Source organism: Plutella xylostella, chromosome 28, assembly GCF_932276165.1.
Source record: "Plutella xylostella chromosome 28, ilPluXylo3.1, whole genome shotgun sequence".
Lineage (NCBI taxonomy): Eukaryota > Metazoa > Arthropoda > Insecta > Lepidoptera > Plutellidae > Plutella > Plutella xylostella.
This window is the reverse complement of record NC_064008.1, coordinates 5,650,980-5,658,274: the sequence shown is the minus strand read 5'-3', so window position 1 is coordinate 5,658,274 and position 7,295 is coordinate 5,650,980.

The following is a 7,295-nucleotide window of genomic DNA, read 5'->3' as shown; positions in this document are numbered from 1 at the left end:
TTCATACATTTAGGGCTGTGACTTATAGAAAAAATCTCCCATCCTTTACCTTTATTGCGAAAAGGGGCTAGTAATGATTGTATGCGGAAAGCTATGGATCGCATCCAGTGGCGTGCTTTGGGTGAGGCCTAAGTCTAGCAGTGGACTGCTGTAGGCTGATGATGTTAATTATGACCCTTTATCCAGTTTCAAAGTGAGCATGGTATAACTCTACACACACATTAGAAACATTAATCACAAGTTGTAATTATAAAGTCTTCTCCCATTTAAATATTAATTTCGAAACACATGGGATTTCAGAATATTTTATTACAGAAAGGTTTAATTAGAAATAATGTCTTCTAGTTTCTAGCCCAAGTCTAAACTAGTAGGTTATAGGTTGGCTGGTAGAAAATGCTTTTAGCATTAAGTCCACCTTTTGTACACTTATATCTCATATTTGTGCAATAAAGTATTAAATAAATAAACTATAAGTAATCGCGTTAATTGATAACCTTCCCTGTTAAAATTTACTTTAATCTAAAGTACTAGAGCAAAGCCTGTTTAAATAGTCAGACCACCCTGAGTCACCTTTTTAGTTTACAGCCTGAGTTTACAATATAGTTCGATCTGTTACCGTCGAAAATTCAGGGTAAATTCTAGGACATACGTTTCCCAGAATCCACGCTAGGCAGAATTTTCCAAGGTAACAACATCAGGATCATAAGGATCGGAATAATCGCAATATTACTTACAGAGTTATTGAAACATAAAGGTTTGGATATGGTTTGGCAGGCATTATACATATATAAAGCATCACCTAGAGTTCAATTGATTGAAAATGCCTTCCTCTACAATCAATTTAAAGGAATACATCGACTTACCAATCATCCTGTTATATGTACCATTTTTACAGCCTCAATATTCACATACATTCGTATGTATTTTCCAAACGCAAAGCTCTTGGATTTCCTCAATTTGTCGGTCCTCGCTGGTCCGTTTCGTTTCAGCTGTAACGCAGTGGTCAGGCATGAAATATTGACACATTCAAAACCAATATTCCTGGCGGTTCTAAAACACACTGCGATATGCACAGGGTGTTTTAAAAAATATATAAATTGTGATTGATTTTCTGAGAAAATAAATGAAATTTATATTAAGGACGCTATCAGTGAAGTTAAATATATGTATATAAAAATAATATTGTGCGGGACATAAAAGTTTCGTTTTAGTAGTAATTGGTTCTGTTCTATTACTATTTCAAATCTTGATGTTTTTGTACACAATTTTTTTGAATTCCAAGGCTATTATTTTCTAGAGACCCTGAGACCTCATACGATGACATAATGGGGAGACCCACGACAGGGTTCAGAAATGATTGAGTGTTGAGTATTCAGCATGAAAGCAGCAGTTTGCAGCCACCGAAAACTGAAAGTTGTGATTCTTTTTTGTCTCTGGGTCACAGGAGGTTAACTGCCAGTTTCTATAACTCTATCTATCTATAACTGGTGGTTACTATCGTATGAAAGTAACTGCCAGTTATGGATAGATAGAGATATAGAAACTGGCAGTTAATCAGCTACCGACATTGATGGCTAACACTTTTGTGATCACCCTATATCTATTGTACCCCTCGTAGGTCAGCTGGGCACTTCAGTTTTATGTATTTCAGTTGAATATTCGTTGTCGGTCGCTGAATGAATGGCCGGCCCTTGTATGTAAATTAAAACGTAAAATTTATGCTCTCGCATGATCGGTGGTCTGGTAAAGATACGATTTAGAATAGTATAACGTTAGAACCCCCTGTATTTGTGAAAAAATATAAAAATGTATACTTCATGTTACGAAGGGAGTAAGGTACAGAATAGAAGAAATGTACCGTATAAAGTTTACTGTTAAATACTCAAAAAAATAACCAATAAATTGAGCCCTGTAGTGTTTCCAAATAATTTATTGAACTTATTTTTGAGCAAAATTCCTAAGCATTCATACCTATTTATCCATTGTTTTTCTCCTCCAAATCACAACACAAAATAACTAATTAATTACACACCTCACTTAAAATGCGAGCCCATGTTTCAGATGAAATGCTGCATACACATTAAAACCGGCTAAAAGCCTAATACGCATGAATTCAAATAACCGAAAAACGTTAATTACTACATACCAGCGGGGTCACTCTATACTGACGAAGAACTAACCAATGAGAGCTGTTGTGCAATCGGTACGTTTAACACAACGAGATATGTCTGTTTTATTATTCTCAGATAGGGTCACTTTTATCAAACGCTAAACGTATTTAAAATTGTATTTAATTCAATTTTAAACACATTTTGTACGAACTGACAGACGTTTGACAGGCTACTAAAACGTTTAGCCTTTGGTGAAATTCCACCTAAATTGACAGATTCGAATCTGAACGGTTCATCAACAGTCGATTGTCCCGCGATTAAGTGAAGTATCGTTCTATTACGCGAGACAATCGACTCTTGATGAACAGTTCAGAATTCGTCAATTTAGTACCTGTTATAAAAAAACAGAGTTTATTTATTTATTTATAGACACTTTATTGCATAGGTACTTAAAAACATACACAGACAAAATACAAATAAAGAAGAAGTTAGTAAGTACACAAAGGCGGGCTTATTGCCAAAAAACTAACTTTAGAAAACAAAGGCTTTAGAGTCGTGACTCGCGCAGCAGCGTTCCGCGTTATGTAGAGTGACCCCCAGCCACCCGCAGCGATTGAATACGCGTGTATATTGTAAAGGGTGGTTTTGGGCTCACTCTAATTACAAATTAGTGCAGGCTGGTAGGTACATGGGCTGTCAAAACACCACCGAGGTGTAACACGGGATGGGGTTATGCATAAAGTATTATTATTATTTAACATTTTATTAAAATCGTCTGTAGTTGAGCTAGCTTCAGTGATAGTAACTGATCATTGAAGTTAAGCAACATGTGGCACGGTCAGCCATTGGATGGGTGAGACACAGACTACCACTTACCCAATTACTCTCTCAGCACAAGCTTGCTTGCGTTGAGGTCCACCAACCTGCACAGGGTCCGCGTGGTGGACTATATTCCATTTCACGGGGAAAGACATCTGATACAAACAAAAATTACCCTTATTCAAATGTAATAATCGTTCTGTCAGATGTCTTTCCCTGTAAAACAAACCATAGGCCTAAAACCCTTCTTTCATTAGAAGGAGGACCGTGCCCCAGCAAATGATAAAATAGCAAACTTACTGTTTCACTTCAAGATAACACCATCCAGTGGCACAGTGGGCCTGAGCCTACACAACTTTGGACAACCTAATTAAAATATTTCGCTCCCATGATAAAGGAAATTGGTAAGTTCAGCCACTTTCAGCCTACAGCCGACCCACAAAAAACATGTTCGTATAAAGTCAGCATTTTGAATTTATAAAGAAGGGAAAATATTTTACTGTAAGAGCCCAGAGATTGATACTTAAACAAAAAGATAGTTGATCATTGTTTTTAAGTCAATAAAGTAGTATTCTATTCTATTCTATCATTTTGATCAATGAATTAGATATTTAGGGCTGATTTTTCAATAGACAGATAAATGTTATCTGAGGAATATAATTGTTGCTGTCACTGTCTAATACAAACATTTAGAAATGACAGCAACATAATTATTCCGAGATAACTTTTATCGCACCATAGAAAAAACTTAATTGAGCAAACTATGTATAATTTGACGAAGTGGTAATTATAAGATCTAGGCTTCTCGATCGGAGGCCATGTTCTGGTGATCGTAGCAAGGGCTACCCCTGGGTCCGCTAGACCGACCTTAAACCAACGTTTAAACACTAACGCTGAGTTGCAGAAAGGGACTTTAAGCTAAAGTCGCATAACTTTTGAAAAGCAGAAAACAAAAATCGGTACATCCGTTTGTGAGCTACATTACTACAGACACATACACACAATCATTTTAAACTTATACCTAATACATAAGTTGATGAAGTTATGGGTATTTTTATTCAATGTTAATATTACATTGAAGCTGAACGTCCTTACGCGTCTAATTCCAAAAATAAAGGGACAAAACATTTTGAATTTTCGTAACGGTGTAATAAAATAATTACAGCCTTAAATTAAATTAATTTTAGTTGCGTACTCACAAATCTTAATTTTGCTTACGATATTAATTATAATTGTTGCGGTACGAATATACCTAATTTAATTACACGAGTAACTGAGTCTACTGATATAGAATTAGAATGGTAGTAGGTATGACTATGTAAATAAACTTGTAAAACTAGAAACTATACAGCGTGAATCTTTCGTAGGTGCATATCCGGAACTATGTGACAGAGCTCTTCATTCTAACGACTTTTGTTATAATGACCTTGGGATATTCTCGAAAAAAATATCTACTCCCCATACACAGTGTCACGTAAACAACCAATTTTTGTATGAAGAAGCATCTTTTTTTTCGTCAGAATGAAGAACTCTGTAACATAGTTCCGGATATGCACCTACGAAAAAAACACCCTGTAATCAAAAACGTCCGTTTTTTAACTATCTATGCCGCGACAGAAACCTTTTTATGGGTTAAAAAAATCTATAAGTATGTATAATCCAAACGATATTTGCTTTTACTAACAAATTAAAGTTTCAATACACGTGCTGTTTGTAATTCTAAATTCATTCTAGATTAAAATCTGTTGATACATTATTATGATGCGAAAGAAGAAATTTTCATCAAACTTTTCCATCAAAAAGCATTTTGGACACGAGTTTTGAAACAAGAATCCATGTTAATTTGGGAATATGTACTTATTTAAATGCAAATAGCCACTAAAACTTTTTTGTAATGTGCTGAAAGCTTTCAGGAAGTATACAGAAGAAAGACAATTTAATGACGTATATCTGAATATAAGTGTGTAAGACCGCCGGCCCGATGGTCTGATGACATTATTTATATCATTGACTAGACTCGCACAGGACCGTAAGAGATGGCGTGATAGGGAAGAGGCTTATACCCAGCAGTGGGCAGATATGGGCTAAAAATTATGATGATGTGATATCTAAATATGAATAGAGCCATCGCGGAGGTCTCTCCAAATCTATCAAGTATTTTTATTTAAATCCAATTGTAATTAATGTAAAATTAGTGTAATTTGTATCAGGTGTTTCGTTAATCGTTTCCGTTACGGGTGATGGCCTGTACCAATTAATTCTTTCAATTGTGTTTTCAATCAAGGAGTTTATTTACAATAATACCACGTGCTCTTACGGTGATGGAAAACATCGTGATGAAACCTGCACATCTAGATTCTAGATGTTATATCCTAAGTGCATTGTACTCAAAACGGCGATATGGTTCGCAACCTATCACGTGAGTACAAATATGTGCTGCGAAAAGTGGGTAACTCACTTGTGATCCACCGCTGACAGTCGTGAGTGAATATGTATATTGGCATATCGGTAGTGTGGCCCTAGCATAAGTGTACAGTCTAATGCATTTTCGTAGCAGCCGCGTAGCAAGTGGGCCGTAGCCTCGTAGCATGTGCGTAGCGCATTCGTAGCATGTGCGTAGCATACATTTGATAACGAATTAACGTCCACGTTAAATGTATGTCTGTATACTTACTGTGAAAAAAGGCAGAAAAAAGACATACACTCACGGGCAATGAAAAAGTTCCATTGAGAAAATAACCAAATTACCCTTAAACGGAAAAAACTAACTTAATGACGCCTTTTGCAATATTTAAGTATATTTAACGACGCATCAGAATATTAGTAACTTAAAAGGTTAACATTTTGTACAAATATCCAATTAAACGTTTTAAAAAATTGGGTCCACATGGTATCTGCATTTTCTAAGTGGAGTGGCTGTTTCTTTGCCCGTAGGTGTATAATAATATAAAAAAGGTCCATGATAATAGATGTAAGGTTGTCGTTAGTTTAAAGTTCCTTCGTGCAACTTAACGTTCAACAAAATTGGCGATTTTTTTTAATTATTTTCCATGGAAACTTAGTTGGTCACGTGACTTTTTACTATGGCGAATTTTGAAATTCTGATTTCAGTTTCGGGCTTAGATATACCATGCTGCACTTGTAGCTTTCGGCTTAGTCTACCCTTTTTGCAACACCCTGTATAATATAATTGTATCACTTCCATGAAATACAAACAGATAGACTAGTCAGCGCATAACAAGTTCACTATGCATAATATAATAGTACGGACGAACAGATAACATTTTATGTATATTATGACTATACAGCCTGAATAGTGCAGAGATAACATTTTATAGGAGTTTTTTCTGATCGTCTTTTGTTTGGAAGATATATTTTTAGGTGCCGTGGTGGAGTGCATAAGGCTTCTCACTCCAGAAGTTTTTGGTTAATTTGGCATTCACCAATGATTTTAAAGATAATACATGAGGTTATAGCATACATAAAATTATAAAGGCAGCAATGGCATGTTCTCATTCAAAAATAAAGACAATACAATACAAAACACTTTATTTGCACCAATAAAAAAAAATTACAAAAAACAAAACTTAAAAATAAAACAGTACAAAAAGGCGGCCTTATTGCTTATAGCAATCTCTACCAGACAACCTTTGGATGGAAGAGAGTAAGTCTATATGATTGTGAGGTAGTTGTGGTGCAAGTATATATATACATAAAATATATACTACTTAAACAGTACATACACTAAATAAATAAATAAAACAACAAATAACTATCTAATAACTATATATATTATATATATATACCTATAATATACTTACATAAATAATACACATTACATAATATTATATTCAACTAGTTAGTCAGTGACTGTAGGTAGTGCAATTTGACCCTTTCTTTGAAAGAGGCCACAGATGGTGCACGTCTAATTTCTTCAGGAAGAGCATTCCAGAGAACCACTGATTTCGTCGTAAAGGAGTCACCGTAGAAGTCAGTTTTGTGCGGCGGAACTAGCAGTCGCAAGTTCTGAGCAGACCGAAGTGTGCGATCGTGTGAGCAGTGCCGAAACTGAAAACGCTCTTTTAAATATTGAGGGGATGCCGGGTTAAACAGTATGTTGTAGAGAAGCGTTAAGATATGAGTATTCCGTCGAAGGCGAATAGGAAGCCACTTGAGTTTTATACGATATTCGGAAATATGGTCATATTTTCGTAAACCAAATATAAACCGTATACAAAAGTTTTGAAGTCGCTCAAGCTTATTAAGTTGCTCCTCGGTGAGATCGAGATAGCTGGCGTCGGCGTAGTCAAGAATCGGTAATAATAGAGATTGAGAAAGCGCAATCTTAGTGGATGTAGGAAGGAA